The sequence below is a fragment of the Canis lupus genome, chromosome 14, assembly GCF_003254725.2.
Source record: "Canis lupus dingo isolate Sandy chromosome 14, ASM325472v2, whole genome shotgun sequence".
Taxonomy (NCBI): Eukaryota; Metazoa; Chordata; class Mammalia; order Carnivora; family Canidae; genus Canis; species Canis lupus.
In genome coordinates this window covers 4,069,130-4,091,940 of record NC_064256.1, presented here as the reverse complement: position 1 = coordinate 4,091,940, position 22,811 = coordinate 4,069,130, and the positions used below count along the sequence as shown (strand labels likewise).

The window sequence follows — 22,811 nt, the reverse complement described above, 5'->3', positions numbered from 1 at the left end:
TATGCCATCATCTCGAAGGAAGCAACCATGTCGAATGGAAATAGGAATGCCAGAAAGCTGTCCCCACAGGCTATACAGTCCACAGTAGTAGGGCTCCTCCACCATCTTCTCAGACACCTATCTTCCCCATGAGTCCCCCCAACCCCCACCAACAGCAAAGGACTAGGAAAGGAGAAGCCTCCCCAAGCAGAAAGTTTAGATCTCTGAGCCTGGGGGAGAAGAAGGCAGGAGTGTCCCAAAGAGGAGCTGGAGCTGTGAGGACCACACAGCCACTGTTCCCATGAAGCATGGGGTATGGTGAACATGAGTACGTGGCAGTCATGGGTGGTGCAGGAAATCACATAGCAGCAGGCTATCCCTGAACAGAGCAATACCGGATCTCTCATAAAAGAAACCAAGTATTTGCTACAACAGTGGAGGGAATACAATAATCAAACATACCAGCCCTTAATGAGATGAGTATTCACAAGAAGATGGCTTTACATGGTTTCAAATACTGAGAACTGTCAGTTACTCACTTAAACATGAAAGAGTCTTTTGAACAACCAGGAAGGTTTCCAGAGGAGGAATGAAGAGGATATACTCAAGCATCAAAGTCAAGAATCTGGGGGGAAAAAAACCTTGAAATCTCAAAATAAATTTAAAAAAAAAAAAAAAAAAAAAAAAAAAAAGCCTGAAAGACATAAAAAGCCAAAAAAAAAAAAAAAAAAGCCCAAAAAGCCTGAAAGGAACAAATGAGTGTGGTACCCATTTATATTAATTGTCATCATAATTTCTTCTGTGGCTCAAATTGATTAATTCAAATTTCTTATCCCCAGGGCCCATCTGCTAATAAATAGCCCCTATGGACATATTCTCTTTTGAGGAAAACTATTAAACACACAGCTCCATAAATGTATCACATGGGAAATTACCTCCCCTAAGGAGTTAGCTATCTAAAAGGTGTGAGTGATAGGAGGCAAAAACATACTACATTTGTCATTCCCATTAGCATTATTAGTGCTAATGAGAAAGTACATGAACAAGAACACACACCTCTTAATTTGAATGTGTTACATACAAATAGAGACTAGATTAGTCACAGCTACTGGGATTAAATGTTAGTGCGGAATGCTGAAAAATTGCACGAGGCGATGCTTATGGGGGTTTTGCGGCACAATGTCAGCTATTTAATTACAGTTTTCAAAGCATTTAACACCTCTTAGCACAGAGAAGCTAGATGTGTGTATGCCTGTGTGTTATTCAGATGGCTCAGGATTTTAGGTATAACTCAATTATCTGGCATCCCTGGGAAATAAAGTGCTCCATCTAAGTGCATTTTCTATATAATCGAGGCTTATATCTTCATGCATCCTAAATCCCTGATTAAATCTGTGGCCATCTGTAAAGGAAATCTTTCCTCAGAGTTTTTCCTCCCCTTGCCTCCTTACAGGCAATGGACAGAAGTGAAAGTGCTTCTTCTGAGTTTTTTGTTTTGTTTTATGGATGAATTAAGGCCATCATTAGGAATATTCATCACCAAAGTACTTTAAAACAGTTTCTGCTTTTTACATTTTGCTTTTTCCTTCAACGTCAGGCTTTTAGCAATCATTTCTCCAGGTTGACTCTGATGGCTTCTAATTTACAGACTCCATTATTCACTCTAGTCTTGGAGTTTGTTGCATCTTCCATGGACCGGTGAGGGCAATAACTAAATGTGTGAAGAAATATATTCAAGCCCCTCCATCTGGCAGCAGCCATCAGCTCATAGGTATGGCAAGATGGGCACTTAGAAGTGCATCCAGGAGCTGCGGAGGAAGCAGCATTCCGATGTAATGGGCTTTCTTCTCAGGGCGCACTGCTGGCAGTACTCCCAGCTATCTGTACTCCACAGGGCTCCCCACCCAACCTGGCCCCATAAAGCACACAGACTAGGGTACAAGGCCCAGCAAGGTTATGTCATATATCAGATTCACGTGCGACATGGTGGCTACAAACACCCAGTTCCTCGGTACAACCTATAGAAAGTCTGTCCATCATGGGATTCACTAGCTGGAGCTTGCCCATAGCCTTCAGTCTGTTGCAGAGGAGGGAGATGGATGCCACCCACTGTGGGGCTCTGAGAGTCTTGAATTCTTGCTGGGTTGGGAAAGACTCCACATACAAATTCTTTGAGGTGATCCTAATTGATCCAATCCATAAACCTATTAAAGAAATCCTGACACCCAGTGAATTACCAAACCAGTCCACCAGCACAAAGAGATGCAAGAGCTGACATGTGCAGGCCACAAGAGCTGTGGCCTTTGAAAGGTTCACAAGTTCCACCAACTATTGGTGGCTCTCACTGTGCAGCATGGAAAAAATGCAATACTCTTCAGCTCCACTGTTACTGCTAATAAAAGTATTATTGGTAAGATTCATACCTAATAAACAATTTAGGTTAATATATATACATATGTATAAAATATAAGTAAAATAAGCATCAATAAGGCTAAGAATGGGGGCAGAAGGAAAAAAGCACATGGTTTTATTATTCTTATTAGCACTCAGAAATGGAAAGAGAAAGGTATTGTTGCATTTACCCTGCTGGTTTCCATTTTTTTAGAGAAGATAGCAAAGGAACTCTTAGACCCCCATACTCCACATCCAAGATCCAAGTTCCAACACAACCAAGGAAGCTATTATCTCAATGGCCAACATCCTATCAAAATAATTTAAAGCTGATGCTTCCCAATCATACAGGTGCCTTATTTTTAGGCCCACCTATTTTCATCTATTCTTACATGATTCCTCCTGCTAAAGCCATTATGATCTGTGTGTTCAAATGACCCAAAAAGATAATGGTAGGGCAGCAATTTGTTGAATTCTATCCTCGAATTTGTGACTATATCCAACACAAGAAGCAGCCAGTGTCACTACTTAACAACAACAGTCCTGATTCATACTCATCCTTGAAGACCATACTTAAAAGATTTCTTACAACTTCATGGCGGGGGTCTCGCTGCAGTTACTGCCTAGGCAGCCACATCTATGCGCCACTCTCGAGGCTATGCTCCACTAAGACTCTCCCTGCTGCTCAGCATAACCACACTTCAGCTCACAACAATGCTTTTCTTGTCCTCTTCAAAACATCCCCTCTGAGACCATTAGCCACTCACTGGAACAGCAGTTCCCAGACTGTAGTTCTTTCTGCAGGCTCTGCTCCCCTACATAGATTTGTAACTTGAGACTCCATCTCTTCAACCACAACCTCCTTATTTTCTATCTCTTTAGCCTTCTTAACAAACTGTAACTCTCAAACTTCACCTTCACCAGCCAACCGCCCACTTCCTGGAGATGCTGGGGTTCTCTACCTTGCCGGAGACCACAAAAATTAGGAACTCAATCCTGTTCTTCCTAATGTCATTATCTCTCCTGCTTTTCCAGTGAGCTGCTGGGAAAGATGGGGGTCAGACAGGGCAAGAGTCTAGTCAGGAAGGCATGAGATGTTTATGAAAAGAACAGGACAAGGTGGGAGAGTGCTAACAACAGAACTAGGGCTTCCCATGTCCAACTGTGGAATCTGTATGTAGAACCTCCTAATCTTTGCTCATGTTGCCAAACACAACTACAAGAATATAATAGGAACACAGTGATGCCAGTTTACAAAGCACTTTCATATGTCATCTCTGAATTTCCAGAACAAAACTCTGAAGAACCTAGGGTCATTTGAAAGATGAGGAAACAGATTCAGAAAGACTGGATGGTGGCCAAAATCATATTTAACAAGCAGGAGAGCTAGGGAGCACATCACCCTGAGTCATAACTTCTCTAAGTGTCCTTTCAGGGTCCCCCATAACAACTCTAGGCCTGTATTTGTTGACAGGGACCATCCAGGAGGCACAAACTTCTTTCTAATAAGGTCAAGAGACATCAGAGAGAGGAATGTGGAAAGTCACACAAGGCAGGAGAAGAGGGAAACATTATTACATTCATTAAAAAAAATCCTTACAGTGACTAGTTTATCAACCTTGATATAGATGAGAACAAGAGTTGAAATAAATTATTTATGATGTATAACAGTTTAATGGAGTATAAAATAGACTCTCTTTTTCACAGTAAGAGTTGTGAGGTTCTTAATGTTGCCATATCCAGACTGAGCCTGTATCCTACTCATCCAGACTTTTGACAGAAGCATCAATTTTCTAAATTGTTCTCTAACAACTACAAGTTAAGAAAGAAAATCACTCTCAGTGTTAATGATTGCAATTCTCTGAAGATACTAAAGAACCCACTGTAATTTCACATCACTGAATCCATGGCTTTATACATCAGAAGAATTTTCAGACAGTTTCTCCTGTGTGGTTTTAATATTAAAAGAAGATATCTATATGAAATACACTGAAAAGCTAAAAATGATATGATGGGATCTAGACTAGTATTATAGACTTGAAAGTGCTGTATGACAACATCCATAAAACATGAAGAGAGAAAAATGTATCACATAAATGTCCTCTGAAAAAGTAAACAAGTACTCCTCTTTGTTCATAATAAAAACAGGAAGAGTTAGCTAAATGAAGTTCACAGGTAACTTCAATAAATAACAAACTGATGCTATTTATTAATAGCAAAATCCACATTACATGTGCTGTCTACCACCAGGCATCTGATTGGCTGTAAGGGTCACAAAATATCCAGCCATGCAAGAGTAATAAATGGTTTAGTAGCAAATAGAGACACGAGATTCTGGCAAAGAGAGAAGAAAAGAGTAAGAATAAGGCATAAGCATGAACAGATCCTTTAAAGAATAAACTACCAGGTATTTAAAGTAACACTAGGAGCACAAAAATTTCTGTTTATATATACATTCCAAATACTGCATAAAGGTATTTCAATACACAAAGAATAACCAAGGGTCTTGATTATGAAAATATTTACTAAAAACAAAAAGAGACTAATGTTCACTGTGAAGAACAGATAAATCATATTAGTAAAAGAATTTTTTAAATTAATGGTCATGACTAGGGAATTGCCTTGATAAAACTGTTTTAAAGTATAGATCTACAGTACTACAAATAATGTGGCATTGGTTTAAGAGTTGGCAAATATAGCAAATGAACAGAATTTAAGACCAGAAATAGTCTTATTTCTACATTAGAAATTGATATAAAATAACCAAGATATCCCTAAGGAGAATGGACACATTATTTATTTTAAAAATTTATACTAGCAAAACTGTCTGGGAAAACCTCACATGATAACATACACCAAAGTAAATACAAGAGTGAATTAAAATTTCATTGTAAAAAACTGAAAGCATAAAAGTAGAAATATAACTAAGTAAATCTTACAGATGGACACACCTTTCTAAGCATATACTTACTATAAAAAGAAAACATGGACAGAACTGACTAAAAATTTAACAAAAATATTTAAAACAATACTGGAAAATGAAACAAGGTTATGAATGGGCAAATCAAATTAGCAGTGTGTGTGTGAGAGAGAGAGAGAAAACAAAAATATTGTAATATAACCTTTCATCCAAAAAATTTGCTTCTAAAAATTCATCAAAAAAACAGAAAACATGCCATGGATATCTGCAAAGATTTAGCCCCAAGGTATATTCTTCTCCCCAGCTTTGTTGATAAAATTTTTTAAAATGGAAACAACATAGACATCCAAAATTAAGGAACTGATCAAATATCCAAACTACAGTACAGTATATAAGATCTCATAAATCCAAACTATAAAAATTGCCATAGAAAAGGAATAATGCAGAGAAAAATATGCACAATGTATTTCTGCATTAAATAAGATATTAAAACAGTAATACAGTATCAGCCCAAACCTGGACCTTCCTACTCCATACTCCTCAAAAGTGTGCATACATGTGTACATATGTATGTCTGTATATACAATGGTAAAAAACAGGAATCATACGTAAAATATTAACAGTAGAAATCAGGAGTGGGATTAGATATGTTTTGTTTTTTCAATACTATAGGTACAAATTTTTCTGTAATAAATATTTGGTTTTATTTCAACGTAATCATCTATATGTTACAGAATTGTCTTCCAAAATGGAAGCCTACCCTAAACTCTCTTTCCTCTCACTCCTTATCAGTACACAAAGACCTTCTTCACTGGCTTTATAGGCAGTTACTGTAACTGAATTCTCTAAGCTTATAAAAATCTGTCAGTTGATTTTCTTGGTTTTCTAGGTACACAGGATGCAACTAAAGAAAATTTTACTTTCTTCTGTTCTGCGTTTTCCCTTCTAAATTTTTTCTCTCTAACAGTACTGGGTTGGTACACCTCCATGACACCCTATGCTGCTCCTGACATTAATGGGAATGCTTCTTTCAAACCACCCTTTAGAATGATGGCTTATTGGATTTTTGGGTTTATTTTTTAATAAACTTTTAAGAAGTCTCATCTTGGGACAGTGTTGCTGAAAACTAAAAGAATTAATTAAATATGCACAAAAATGTAAAAATGACCTTAAGTAATACTTTTCAAATAAGGCATGGTACTCCAGAATTCTATCTTTGGTGGAGCAAAGAAATATATAACATAATCAACTAAATTTCTTTAATATTGTGGGTATCTTGGGGTGTTTGGATCGCTCAGTCAGTTGAGAGCCTGACTCTTGGTTTTGGCTCAGGTCATGATCTCAGGGTCCTGGGATCAAGCCCCCAGCTCCATCAGGCGCCACACTCAGCAGGGAATCTGCTTGAGGATTCATTCTGTCTCTCTTCCTCCCTCTTTCTCTCTCTGCCCCTATAGCTGCTCACACACAAACGCATGCATATGCTCTCTCGTAAATAAATCTCCAAAAAAAATATAGTGTGTCTATATTTATACACACATGCGCACATGCTAATGGAATTAAGCATCAAAATGAATTTCTAATATTTTACTAAAAGTTAAAATAGTTCATGTGATTGAATGATCTCAAACTTTTCTTTAAAAGTGATAAAATGAATCAAGAAAAGGGGAAAGACCAAAAGAAAATATGCAAGAGAAGGCTGAAAAGATAACATTAACATGAAGAGTAAGCAATCATTTGTGTAATACTCATTTAAGCAAATTCAACTTGCATCAGTAAAATTTGTTTTGAAAGAACTTCTAAAAAAAATAATAAGCTAGTTAGATAGATACTGAAGATCCACTAAAATGTAGACCACTGACAGTAGGCACACAATAAGTGCTCAAAGATTTTATCAATTAAATTGATTGAAACCACAATCTACATCAAGAAACACAAGTTAGCAAGTGTACTAGTAACACCGGAGATTCTATGAGACATCATCTTCAGAGGGCAGACTTACAAAGGCCACATAAACATTTTTATGAAAAATGATAAACAGAACCATTTGTATGCACCTGCTGTCCAAACAGCCATTAGAAATTATAAAATGGATAAAAGTAGATATTCTATATCCAACATTAAAATTATTCTGATGATTCCTATATTTGGTCTTGATAAAGATATGTTTAATTAACCATGGGGAAAAAATTTAACTAAGAACTTTAGTTGGCCTTTTTTTGGGAAAGAAAAAAAATGAGAAATTCAAGAGTATCTCAACGCCTTTGGAATGTACTAGATTTGGTAAAAATAAGCACCAAACAGGGCTTGGAACAGGATAGGCCCTTGTTAAATAGTTTTGGAAAAAAAAATCAGTCCATTTTAGAACTTTATGATTGGAACATCACGTAGAACTCTTCCTGTAACCTTGCTCGGTTTGGCTAAGAGGCTAAACTGAGCTGGAATTGAACTCCCATGTCATATGAGGCATCACTCCATTGGGAATGGCAAACACTAAATTTATGGTTACAGGTCATTCAAAGTTAACTCCTGGAATTTCTAACCAAAAGTGACTGATCCCATATTCCATTTCTATAAATATTCAGGCAGAGTAAAAACTTATATATCAAGCTAAGGCCTAAAGAGATAGGATTCTTTTTTTTTTTTTTAAGATTTTATTTATTTATTCATGAGAGACACATAGCGAGAGGCAGAGACACACACAGGCAGAGGGAGAAGCAGGCTCCATGCAGGGAGCCAGATGCAGGACTTGATCCCAGAATCACAACCTGAGCCAAGGGCAGATGCTTAATCACCGAGCCACCCAGGTGCCCAATAGGATTCTTAGTGCAAACTTGCATCTCAATTACTGAACTTATTAGCCTGATACATATGATATTTTACCAAATGAATGGATGAGTGAATAAATGAACAAGTTAATATTAAAATCTGTTCAGATACAGAATAGAGAATCTAGAAGTGGACCCTCAACTTTATGGTCAACTAATATTTGAAAAGCAGGAAAGACTATCCACTGGAAAAAAGACAGTCTCTTCAATAAATGGTGCTGGGAAAATTGGACATCCACATGCAGAAGAATGAAACTAGACCACTCTCTTGCACTATACACAAAGATAAACTCAAAATGGATAAAAGATCTAAATGTGAGACAAGATTCCATCAAAATCCTAGAGGAGAACACAGGCAACACCCTTTTTGAACTTGGCCACAGCAACTTCATGCAAGATACATCCATGAAGACAAGAGAAACAAAAGCAAAAATGAACTATTGGGACTTCATCAAGATAAGAAGCTTCTGCACAGCAAAAGAAACAGTCAACAAAACTAAAAGACAACCTACAGAATGGGAGAAGATATTTGCAAATGACGTATCAGATAAAGGGCTAGTATCCAAGATCTATAAAGAACTTATTAAACTCAACAGCAAAGAAACAAACAATCCAATCATGAAATGGGCAAATGACATGAAGAGAAATTTCACAGAGGAAGACATAGACATGGCCAACAAGCACATGAGAAAATGCTCTGCATCACTTGCCATCAGGGAAATACAAATCAAAACCACAATGAGATACCACCTCACACCAGTGAGAATGGGGAAAATTAACAAGGCAGGAAACAACAAATTTTGGAGAGGATGTGGAGAAAGGGGAACCCTCTTGCACGGTTGGTGGGAATGGGAACTGGTGCAGCCACTCTGGAAAACCGTGTGGAGGTTCCTCAAAGAGTTAAAAATAGATCTGCCGTATGACCCAGCAATTGCACTGCAGGGGATCTACCCCAAAGATACAGATGCAGTGAAACGCCAGGACACCTGCACCCCGACGTTTATAGCAGCAATGTCCACAATAGCTAAGCTGTGGAAGGAGCCTCGGTGTCCATCGAAAGATGAATGGATAAAGAAGATGTGGTTTATGTATACAATGGAATATTCATTCCTCAGCCATTAGAAACGACAAATACCCACCATTTGCTTCAACATGGATGGAACTGGAGGGTGTTATGCCGAGTGAATAAGGCAATCGGAGAAGGCAGACATTATATGGTCTCCTTCATTTGGGGAATAGAAAAAAATAGTGAAAGGGAATAAAGGGGAAAGGAGAAAAAATGAGTGGGAAATATCAGAAAGGGAGACAGAACATTAGAGACTCCTAACTCTGGGAAACGAACTAGGGGTGGGGCATGGGGAGGTGGGTGGGGGGTGTTGGTGACTAGGTGATGGGCACTGAGAGGGGCACTTGATGGGATGAGCACTGGGTGTTATTCTATATGTTGGCAAATTGAACACCAATAAAAAATAAATTTATATTAAAAAATCTGCTCAGATAATGTCTTCAAATGAGGAGAAATGTCTACATTGTATATTTTCTGTTATTTAATGTTCAAATTCACAATAACCTTTATACCATCTTAAAATATTTGCCAAGCCACTAAGCATTATCAGGTTTCTGTTCCACAAATAATGTACATGAATCTGCATTCTTTTTTACTAAACAAGCAAAACTTTTACTCATTCTCAAGGTATTAGCTAATCAGTATTTATTTACAAAATAGACCACTCTGTCAAAATACCAGAAAATCTAATGAAGATTGTTGCTTTTTATGTAAAATTAATGTTTTAGAGCAAGTTGACAAAAAATAACTTAAAATAACTTTCTTATATGTATAGCTAATCAGTACCATTAGCACTGAGATTTATCATGTAGTTGAAGGCATAATTATATTAATGAAAAATTAATTAAATGAAACAAACCAAGTAACACAAATAACCAGAAACAAAAGGTACTTAATCTCAATATCTGAACACCTATTTGGCTGTTGTACCAACTTATTTTCCATCCTGCCTGTTTCAAAAGCAAATTTAATAGTATTTTCACTTTATTTTAAAACTTGACACAAGAAGTTGGGGGAAAGAAAAGAAAAATGAACAAACTGGGGGCACTTAGATGGCTCAGTCATTTAAGTGTCTGCCTTCAGCTCAGGTCATGATCTCAGGGTCTCAGGACAGAGCCCCACACATTGGGCTCCCTGCTCAGCAGGGAGCTTGCTTCTCCCTGTCCTATTCACTCTTGCTCTCTCTCCCAAGCTGTGTCACTATTCTGTCTCGAATAAATAAAATATTTTTTAAAAAAGAAAATGAACAAAAAACCTGATAGCATTAAGAACGTAAAACAGTTTCTAAAATTACCTTAAAAATTGAGATACCACTTAAATTCAAAAGAAATATGAAAATGAGAACAGATTTTTTTTAAGTTTAAATAAAGACCATTAGGTTTTATGTTTGATGTAGAAAGACTCAAATGTTTAGTATAATCACTGAGCACTTTGATTGATTGACTGATTTTCTTTTTTAGAGAGAGAGAGAGAGAGAGAGAGTGAACGCACACCCACACATGGAGAGGTGGGGGGCCAGAGTGAGAGGGAGCCAGAGTGAGAGGGAGATACTCAACGTGGTGCCTGATGCAGGGCTCAATCTTGGGACCCTGAGATCATGACCTGAGACAAGATCTAGAGTTGGACGCTTACCTGACTGAGCCACACAGGCATCCCTCTCTCAATTTATTTTTGAAAGATATACTTCCCAAGCAAAGTAAATTGATAGGCACTAAGTGTATCATTTAGCTGATAGTATTATAATAATATCATTGCATTTGATAATATAGAACTACATGATGATTATGTTTAAGATAAGCACAAAAACCTGTATGCCAATTTTCATATGTTAAACTCCAAAAGAAAAAAAGAAATCTATCAGGTACCCAATTTATATAATTAAACATTGAGTAAAGTTTGATTTCCTCCTGTATGTGTCAGTTTAATTACTATATTTCAAATATGATATCCAGATTATCAGTAAAAACTCCAAAAGGACTATCCTCATAAGGTAAAAATGTAACAATGACTCCACAGGCAGCCACAAAACACCGCCATTAGGAGAAAGACGTAGGGGCAAATACAAAAATTAGTGAATAAATAGATACATAAATTTTGTGATGTCATTATCAAATAATGAACCTAGGTTTTTAAAACAAACATAAACATCAGTTGGAGTTTCTATTCTGAAACTTCCTTTTTAGTCAAGTCTTCCAAAAAGTCAAGAAAACTGGTCTCATTACTTTATAGGCAGTCCCTGCCTCTAATTGAAAATGTTATTACAGTTCCATCACCCAACAGCCTTGATTCTAAATAACTTCAGTCTGCTCCCAAAATATCAAATCTATTCTCAGTTGATGAAGATTTATCACCTTGGAGGATATTCAAAGGGATGTGCTTTTAAAGGCAATTTTTGGAAGGGGGGGGGCGGGAAGAAATTAAAGAGGGAAAGAAGAGGGAGGAGGAGGAAAGCAAGGCCTGTGAGCAAGGCCAGCTCCAACAGAATCAATAAGACAGCTTCAGGGAGGCTCTCATAGAAGGAAGAACACTTACCATTTGATTTTAGTTTATTTTTAAACGATTCACACCAGTCATACTTTGCAGCCATGAACTGGTGACAGTGGAGATGCTTCTGTGTTTACATGACCAACAAGGATACCAAACTCAAGAAGAAAAATGGTCTATGGGAAATCAGCCACTAATGTTCAAATATCATATGTCTACTCAACATAATATATAAATGGCTTTTTTAGTTTAAGATTTTCTTCCTCCACTGCACAACTGACAATTGACTTTCTCACAGCTAAAACTTTAAAATGGCAAAACAAATTTTGAAGACATTTTCTGTAATTAAAAACGGCTGGATAGATGCTGAGAGAGAATTTTTCAAGGATAATGTTGCTTTTCACTGTTCTGCTCAAAGATTCAAATGAAAGAGAAAATGTGTTGAAATCAAGTAATTAGAATTCCATTTGGTCCATCACCCCTTTTCAAAGATTCTAGGTTTTACTGACAACTTTTGATCACCATAATATCTAGGAAAATAATAGTATTTGGTATTTTCAAATGAATATATGTAATCAAAAAGTCAATATGATTTATAATCGCAAAGGAGTTGTCAAAAAATGTTAAATACCTAAATACTTTTTTAAATTGGCTTCACATCAGAAAGCTCAAATATCAGCTTTGAAGACCATGTAATTTTGGCAGGCTGATAACTCCTCATAATATCCATCTCACCATGTTTAGCAGGGCTCATTAACATGAAGGATGGGGGTAGGAGCCAGGGGTAGGGAGTAGGGGCATTTCCTTGATGTTGGGTGGGGAGCAGTAAGTTAGTTCTGACCAGGAGAATGTGAAGGAAAGTAGTATGCATACCTTTCAGAACTTATCCCCAAATATTCCAGAGAAGGGATATATATATACCTACTTCCCTCGCCCTGACACTGTCCTGCTGTGTGGAACAAAAACATGAAAATAAGCTTTCTTAGACTCTATGGATGAAGATTAACCATACACATATACTAATATAAAATTTTAAATTGCAGATTCCATCTTTTAATGAGTCTATATTTACTTGCCGAAGTGGTATAATAGTAGTTGTTACAGGATGCAGAAATGTATGTTAAATCCTCCAAAAATGGATAATACCCTTTCCCAATGCAGACAAATGATTTTCAATTTTAAGTAGCCTCATTAAAAAAAAAAAAAAACTAGGACACAGAATAAATGACCTCAAAGAGTATCAATATCAAATAAATTTTTAAAAATAAGTCTTAAGACCTCTGAAAATTGAATTATTTGATTTCAAAACACCAAGAAAATGATACTGAAAAAACAGAGTCTCTCCACAAAGGTGTAAGATTTTAATGTTGGTGAGGCTACAGAAATCACGCCAAAGGAGCAGAGTCACAACAGCATTCAGTGAATGGAGTTAAAAGACAGACATAAGTTAGAAGCTCTGGCCCTTCCAACTGTCAGCTGTATATGCCTGCCCATATATGCCCATGTTCCTCCTGGATAATCTCAATTTTGCCTTGAGAAATGGGCAAAATATATGCTCAGTCTACTTCACAGTGCTGTTGTAGACATTAAGTGTGAAAAAAAAAATACATACAAATATATCTAGAAAAAGGAGATCCTTTGCAAATATAAGGAACTATTATTATTCAAATAGCTATGTATACATGCGAAAGTACACACTGGCTCTCATTTTTAAAAAGAAAGTCATTTTAAAAAAAAAAGTATCATTGTAAATGCATTCCTATTTAAAAATCTAATAAAGATCTCTTCTCACCTCCAGTTGACATTTCAGGAAAAAGATGGCTAATTTACTTCTCTGAAGATCTCCCCCTCACTATTTAATAAATAACAAGGCTAATATTTACCAGTACTATGTAAAAATGATACACAACTGACAAAACGTTTCTCATCTCTGTAAAATGAGAAAAACATTGATTCCGTGATTGATCATAAAATGGAGTGTGAAAGACAACCAAGGGACAGTCCAACAACAGATGAAACGGCCTATTGTGAGATTCAGGGTGCTAAGAAAGCCTGTAATTTTTTAAATTAAGATTTTTATTTAAAAATTTGTTTTCTTAATTATTTTAGAATGCCTGAAAAAAATAATTCCCAGATAGTACATTAAATGCTGTCAATTGTGTTAGACTGTATAATATGTTGCTATGTGGTTTCTCAATTTTATCAAAATTACATCTGAGAGAATGAAACCATTTGTCTACATTTAAAATTCCTCATCTCTACAACTCAATATTTTTCCTTGATGCATTCTAAATGCCCTAGTAGAAATTATTTTGAAAAGAAACCATTAAAGGTATGCTAATGACTCTGAATTGTGACAGATGCTGTGGAAACAAGCCTGTTGGCTGAGGCACAGCACCATTAACTATCTATCATAAAGTACTCTGGACTTGCTCATTTATTACTGCTGTGTTGCTCAAGGGGGGAGAAAAACAGCAAGAGCTTCTCTTTCTGAGGCAAAAATCATAAGCCACTCACTTATTCTAATGTCATGATCCCCACTGTTTGTCTGCATGATAATTAGGAAAATCAGAAGTAGTGAAATACTGCTTTAACAACGTGATTGGAATTAAACTATTAAAAAGGCCAAGGAGGAAGTTCCATGTGCTTACTGACTGGTGAGTCTCCAACACTAGACACCCACTGCAGGCAAAACATGTCCTATTTCCTAGGAAGGAATCGGGGAGTGGAGTTCCAAGCCTCACAGGGAGGTGTGGGGGGGCGGGGAAGAGAAGAATTTTTAGAAAGGGGAAATGCAAACATATCATTACTCTGAGAATTGTCTGTCTACAACCTGTTGATAATATTGGTTGGTGACTATGTTGAGAAGAAACAGTGGTCCAGCCACTGTGGGAATCAAGAAGTAGGTCACTGGGTTTTTACAAAGTGACTGCATGCATGCTAGCTCACTGGATCCTACCAGTGAGAAAGCTCGAAAAGAAAAGAAAATATGCTGCTTTTGGAAGAGAAGAAAGTAAAGCTCAGCTAAAAGTGAGGGGACAAACTCAAGACCTCAGAATCATTAGCTGAAGTGCCCAGAAGTCCAGTCTTCTGTCTCTCAGGCCAGTGCTCTTTGCTCAAAGACCAAGTAAGATAGTAGTGAGGGAGGCACAAGTGATAGGAAGGGTGGGTATAGTTTCTTTAAAGCTCTACAAAAATATGAATAATATGCTGCATAACATGTTTAATACAGATGTTACAGTCCCATTACATGGAAGAAGCCTAAAAATGTACATAGGCGCCCAGGCCTAATAAGCACAGCAATGGACAGCCTTGCTAGGCTTGCACACAAATGCCATTCTGACCACAAGGCAGCCAGGCACCAACAGGAGGAGGAAGATGCCTTGTTTATCTCTTGCCTCCAACAGTTGTTCACAATGAGGGTTGGACATTTAGAATCCTACATTTTTAAAATGCACTTCCCAGGTCCTACCCTATAAGTCCCAGTCCACTGGGGCATTTTTCACTAGCTTGACAGGGGACTCAGGTAACCAGCCAGGCTTGGGAAACTTCATCCTCAGAATCACAGCGCTTCCTTTCCTACCTCCACACACAACTGAGAGAGGAAAAAGGTGGTCGGCACAAAATTCACAGGTTTCAAAGTCAGCTACAGATTTTACAACAGTTAAGTAAAGGACAGGAAGCATAGCAAAGAATTCAACAAAAAACAATCCTGTCCAGAAAGGTACTCTCAAGCCTAAGGGACTTTTAACTACAGAAAGGGAAGCTCTCAAGACAGCCCTAAATGGATGGATGAGAAGTTCACTTTCACAGAAAATACAATAAGCTCCTGCCATAAAGTGTTTGCTGAGCATGGGTGTTTGACAAAAGGTGTTATAATACCCTAAGCTCAGAAGTTTGTACTAACAATTTGCCATTGAAGTCCAAATTATAGACTGTAGTAAAACCAAATGCTCATTACCCACAAAAAGATCCTAAGTGTCCACCTTTTCATGGGAGTTGGCCCCCAGGCAGGAACTCGAGAACAGTCATAACGGGGTTAGTGGCAGTAAAACACTGCACCTCTAGAGACCCTTTAAGTGTTCTAAAGAAGGCTTATCTTACAGCAATCTATAAAGTAGAAGTCAATGTGTCCATTATTTACTTATTCCAGAACCATGTGGTAATAAATTCAATATTCTACTCAATACCTGAGTTCATTACACCAATAGCTACCTACTCTGGCCAGTGAAAAGGACCGCTTAAATGGCAAGTACTTCATTTATATGTAAAAGCCCATGAATTAATGTCATCTGGACTCTTTATCAACGGAATCTGTCAGGGACACCTAGTCTATAAAGAACCTTATAGAATCTTCTACATAACTTTTACCAACCTTACGAAGTGATTATAATCTTTTCAAGCACTTTGAGTTTAATACATTGCCAGGAGGTGTTCAAGTTTAATGAAGACTGTAAAGATACCAATCATGGCATGTAGGAACAGGGCCTGTCACCTACTAACTTTAGGGGTGGTGCATGCGCTCTCATCCCCTGCTAGTTTCCTATGTCCTCTTAGATGAATGCACCCAGGAGCATCACCCATGGTCATAACCTCACCTAACAAAACAGACCTGTCATTTGATTCACCACAGCAGCCCAGAATGGGCCTGAATTGCCATCATACCAAGATTGGGACTAGTGAACAACTCAAAGGAGCCCCTTTGCAGCTGAGTCTCCCGAGTCCAACTTTGCCTATCCAGATTGATTTTCTGATAGCTATCTCACAGGTTTCCAACAAGCTTGCTCAACTATTGATAGCCGTGGACAGGAAAAATTCCATTCAGTCTATATTCCAGCTACTCTAAGCATCCTGAGAGCGAGGACCATGCTCAATCTTCTGCTCCCCCAGCTCCTGACATAGTACCTACACAGAAGAGGTGCACAAAACCTATCAGTTAATAATTATGTGTTGCTATTCAACTGAATGACTTGGGACAAGCAACATCACGTTACCTCTGTTATATTACACAGCTCTGGCTATGGCCCTAGCACTTTTGGCTGGCCCTGCATTAGGAGAACATATAGGAGACTGCCAGGGCCTAGAGAATCTATATCTCTGCACAGACAGGGTCAGGGGTTATCGTGAAGCAATCATCCAGAGACAAATTACTGAGAAATGGTTGAGAGGTGAAAGCAAATATCAATGCCAACATGGTGCCACTGTAGCTCTCACCTGTGCCACATTTTGCGTCTCAACAAAATAGAGACCCTACCATTCTCAGAGACAAGAGGAGCCCACACCTGAAGGACCACAGCATATAGCCTATAGCTCCCAACGGTCCATTAAGTCCTGCCAAGAAAAGCCACAGGCTAGCAGCAGCCTTTAAGACAAAAGACTGAAGTCCCCCAAAGAAAAAGGATTTCTGCCTCCAGACCACCATATTAATTCTTCTCTGGGTCTCTAGTCTGCCCCACTGCCCTGAAGACATTTGACTTGCCAGCCATACAACTGCAGGCACCGAATGCTTAAATATCAAATCAAATGGGACATACCCACACACCCACACATCCTTAATACAGATTTATCATAAACCCATATATTTATATAGTGTGATGCAGCTGTTTTTTTTAAACTTTTTAAAAATTCCATTGTAGTTAACATACAGTAGTATATTCATTTCAGGTGTACAATATAGTGATTCAACAATTCTGTACTCCATACTCATCCCAGTAAGTATACTCTTAATCCCCCCTCACCTATCTCACTCGACCTCCACCCACCCCTCTCTGGTGACCATCTGTTTGTTCTCTATAGTATAGAGTTTGTTTTATGGTTTGTCTTTTTTTTCCCTTTTTCATTTGTTTTGTTTCTTATATTCCACACAAGTGAAATCATATGGTATGTGTCCTTCCCTGACTTACTTCGCTCAGCATTAAACTCTCTAGATTTCATCCATCTGCAAATGGCAATATTTCATTCTTTTTTATGATTGAATAATATTCCATTACGTATATAATGTAAATACCCATTAGTGTGATTACTGGAATATAGGGTAGTTCTAGTTTTAATTTTTTGAGGAACCTCCATATTATTTTCCAGAGTGGCTACAACAGTTTGCATTCCTACCAACAGCGCATGAGGGTTCCTTTTTCTCCACATCCCCAACACTTGCTATTTCTTGAGTTTTTCAGCCCCTCTGACAGGTATGAGGGGATATATCGTGGTTTTCATGTGCATTTCCCTGATGATAAGTGACTCTGAGCATCTTTTCATGTGTTTCTTGGCCATCTATAGGTCTTCTTTGGAGAAGTATCTGTTTGTTTCTTCTCCTTTTTTAATTACATTCGTTTTGATGCTGAGCTGTATAAGTTGTTTATATATTTTGGATACTAACCCTTTATCAGATATAACATTTGCAAATATCTTCTCCCAATCAGTAGGCATCTTTTAGCTTTGTTGGTTGTTCCCTTTGCTATGCAGCTTTTTATTGTGATGTAGTCCCAATAGTTCATTTTTGTTTTTCTTTTCCTTGCCTCAAGAGATTTATCTAGAAAGATGACGTCAGAGAAATTATTACCTGTGCTCTCTTCTAGGATTTTTATGGTTTCTGATCTCACATTAAGGTCCTTGATCTATTTTATTTTTGTGTGTAAGAAAGTGGTCTAGTTTCATTCTTTTGCATGTTGCTGTCTAATTTTCCCAACATCATTTGTTGAACAGACTTTCTTCCATTGCATATTCCTGCCTCCTTTGATGAAGATTACTTGACCATGCCAATTGTGGGTTTATTTCTGGGCTTTCTTTTCCATTTCATTGCTCTGTATGTCTATTTCTGTGCCAGTACCATAATGTTTTGGTTACTAAAGCTTTATAATATAACTTAAAATCTGGAATTGTGATACCTCCAGTTGCGTTTTTTGTTTTACTTTATCAAGATTGCTTTGGCTCTTCGGAGTCGTTTGTGGTTCCATACAAATTTTAGGATTGTTTGTTCTAGTTCACTGAGAAATGCTATTGGCATTTTGATAGGGATCGCATTAAACCTGTAGATTGCTTTGGTAGTATGAACATTTTAACATTCCTTCTTCTAATCCATGAGCATGGCATTTCTTTCCATTTGTGTTACTTTTACCCATGTTTTATAGTTTCCAGAGTATAGCCCTTCTACCACTTTGGTTAAGTTTATTCCTAGGTATTTTAAGTGTGATGTAGTTTTTAAAAATGCTTTCAAAAACACTGTCATCTGACCCAATTATCAACATTGTTCAAACTCACACATAAAAGTAAAAATCCCCTAAATAATTACAAAACACTCTACATATAAGATAGCACACACACAAATGCACACATGCATACACACACACACACACGCACAATTAATCAAGAGACTAAATCAGAGCATGAAATACTGAGTTAACTATTTCTATTCCCTTAGGGTTAACTTCTCTCCCAAATCTGCACCTGTTTCTGGCATCACCATTAAGCATGATATGTACTGATTATTCCTACTAAAACATAATGTTCACTAGGGCAGGGACTTCTCTTTTTTTTAATGTTTTCATGTAACCCCAGCATATAAACTATAGTGCCTACCATGTAGTAGGCTCTCAATAAATAATTCTTGAATGAAGAGAAATGCAAATGAAATACATCCACAGACAGATCTACATATGAGGAAACATTCACTCTTGCTCAAACAATGAGCATGGACTATGACAGGCAAGTCATGTTTTAAATTACAAGAGCTTTATTATAATTCCACATGAGTACAATAAAATGTTATTAGGATCATGCAATGAAGTCTATCAATTATCATTATTCAATTACCATAAATCTTCTTCTTTGTTTCAAGGTAAGAACAAAGAGAAGCCAGTGACATTTACCCACTACTAAAGCTGTCATAACAGTGGCCATGAGGAGAACTGACAAATAATATGGTCCTTTCTCCCATGATTTAAGGGCGATTAGGGCATAAGGTATCAGTTTCACAGTCTAGGAAGTTATAATATTAATCCTTGCCCAGCTACTTAACATCTCTTAAATGAGGAGGTAGGTAAATGCAGACAAGGTTGCTGAGAAAACTGCCACATAGAAAGGAAAGATACACACATAGAAAGATACACACATAGAAAGGAGGTGATACACAGATAAACATACATCCCCATAGCTCTGCTGAAGAGTGATCTATCCCGAAAGCCCTCTGTGTGTCTGGCTTATGCAAAGGGGAGCTGCCCTTACCTCCGTGGGGTTTATCTAATCCCAAACCAGCCTAAATTTGTAGACCCTGGCCTTCTTCCTTCCTGTCCTCTGGCCCACAATCACCACTGAAGGTGAAAACCATCTCAGACAGGGAAACTAGAAATACATGTGCTGATTTCACTGCCACTTTATCCCTAAGAGCCCTGGGCCTCATTCCTCAAAAATAGAAGAGGGTTGGATAGGGTGATTTTTTTTTTAAGATTTATTTATTTATTCATTCATGATGGACAGAGAGAGAGAGAAAGAGAGGGGCAGGCAGAGACACAGGAGGAGGGAGAAGCAGGCTCCATGCCGGGAGCCCAACGCGGGACTCGATCCCGGAACTCCAGGATCGTGCCCTGGGCCAAAGGCAGGCACGAAACCGCTGAGCCACCCAGGGATCCCCGATAGGGTGATTTCTATAATAACAAGAAGTATAGTGATCATGTAAGACCACTCTGCCTCTATCTGCACCAAGGTTGACTGGCCACAAAGACAGGAAGAAAGGAAGGAGTTAGAGCCCCATACAGCAAGTTCCAGGCAAAACTGTGCAGTGGGCTACAGCTTGGAATTGATGAGGCTCTCATATCACAGGGCATGCCTTGCAGAGCACGCCTTGCTCAATTCCCTTTCTTCAGTGAAGTGCTGAACAAGAGAGGCCCACCTGGCCCAAGGCACCAGGGCTATTATTGGGAACAGCATCAGGCTACCTGTCAAAAGGCCCCAGGTGAGGAATTAATTACCTGGGTGAACTTAGTATTGCACATTTGCACATTTAGACGCCTAGTTTGTCGACAGCCTCAGAAGTTTACAGAGACTTATGAATCTACTAAAAGGCCAAATTATTGCTTTAAAATAAGAATTGTATCTGCCAAAAAGAAGAGGCAGGTGGGACCTCCAGCCAAGACATGCTCTTTCTTCAGGCCATCTGTGTGGAAACTGGAATGTTTTCGTGGGTTTAAGATTTTATTTATTTATTTATTTATTTATTCATTCATTCATTCATTCATTCATTCATTCATTCATGAGAGACACAGAGAGAAAGGCAGAGACATAGGCAGAGGGAGAAGCAAGCTCCCTATGGAAAGCCCAATGTAGGACCCCATCCCATGGCCCTGGGATCACGACCTGAGCCAAAGGCAGATGCTCAACCGCTGAGCCACCCAGGTGCCCCTGGGACATTATTTGATAAGCTTTATGACCCAGAAATGTGTAGCATGAGGCTACAACAGCTTGCTGTAAGCATCTCCACACAAGGAAAGCATCCACCAGCACCAGAAAACTAACTGAACTAACTGTAGACCCAGGCCAGGTGGGAAGGACACAGCATTACTTCTTTTTTTGAGTCTTCTCTTTCCATTTATTTAATTCTTTTAAAAGTAATAATTAGTGGCTGAAGGATCTATCTTTATTATATATAATAAATACTTAATTCACAGAATACGATAAACTTAAGTGTTTCATAATTTTTGGTGTGTGAGGAGGGAGAGTGGGGGAGGGGCAGAGTGAGAGGGAGAAAGAATTTTTTTTTTTTTTTTTTTTTTTTTTTTTGAGAGAGAGAATCTTAAGCAGGCTCCACACACAGGGTGGAGCCCAACACAGGGCTCCATCTCACAACCCTGAGATCATGACCTGAGCTGAAATCAAGAGTCAGACGCTTAACCAACTGAGTGACCCAAGTGTCCCAATACAGAAGTTTTAAAAACAGAAGAAGTTAAAAAATTTATATAATCCTACAGCAAGCTTTCAGTACAGATACACAGATGATAAAGAGTATACTGATTTTTACTATATTAAACATATTGTAAACATGCCCCATGATATTAATCTTCTAAAACTTCATTTTAAAGACTAAACAATAAAAATCGACACATTCTTTCTTTAGACATGTTAAAATATTCCATCCGTGACAAGCAAGCCTGACTCTGAATATGTCTTGAACTTTATTATTAAACAACTAACCAGTTTTCCTTTATTTCTAAGTTATCGTACTATAGTCGACAAGCACAGAAAAGACCTTCCAAATCGAAAGTGCCCTGTTCAGTTGGAAACTTAAGGCTTCATATAATCTCCACAGTGACAAGGTCGTGATCTGAGAAACTAATACCTCATCATGATAGCTGGGAGAGGAGGGGGAGGACTGCCCCAACCCCAAATATCAACTAGCATCCACATCCCAGATGTCAAGGGTGGTCTTGCCAAATTAAACAACCCAGTACTTCCCCTCCCCCCCCTTTTTTTTAAGATTTTATTTTATTTACTTGAGAGAGAGAGAGCACCAGCAAGGCTGTGCTGAGCTTAATCCCAGGACGCTGGGATCATGACCTGAGCCAAAGGCAGACACTTAACCAACTGAGCCACCCAGGTGCCCCATTCCCCCTTATTTCTATCTTGAGAGAAGGGGAAATAAGAATTTCAGGCCATGCTTACATGACTAAAATGCTTCCACCTCTTGCAACTATACTACAAAGCAGAGGAAAAACTCCCAATATGTTGTATCAAACTATGGACACCATAAGAACATCCCCTAATACTTAGTTGCCTGCTACTTGCTTGTGTCCCATTTTCAGTGACATGGGGACAGAAATGTCTTTCGTACAGCTTTTCTAGGATGACAGACATTAATAAAAATGCATGGGTGTATTTAGCACTGGCATGGACCAATTTCTTGTTATTTTACAATTATTGATTGGGGAACTCAAACACACTTTTGTTACTTGCCAGACAAAAAGCTAACCCCACCCCTTTGTAAATCTTGAGAAAAACCCAAAGAAACAGGAAAACTGATGTATTCTGGAAACAGAGCATGCCAAGACAAGATTATAGCCAACTCTAAACTGAGAATCAAGTAACAAATGTATCTCCAGAATAGAGCTTGAGAAACTTGCAGTCTTGGCAAGTCACTCTTACAGCAGCAACCTTTGTT

The 22,811-nt window shown here is 38.1% G+C and overlaps 1 protein-coding gene and 1 pseudogene across 3 annotated transcripts in view; one reads left to right on the top strand and one right to left on the bottom strand.

Moving 5' to 3' along the window:
- CHCHD3 (coiled-coil-helix-coiled-coil-helix domain containing 3) overlaps nt 1-22,811 on the bottom strand; it is a 277,972-nt gene that overhangs the window by 142,527 nt on the left and 112,634 nt on the right. The window lies entirely within an intron of this gene.
- On the top strand, nt 1,761-2,375 carry LOC112675124 (60S ribosomal protein L15-like; annotated as a pseudogene).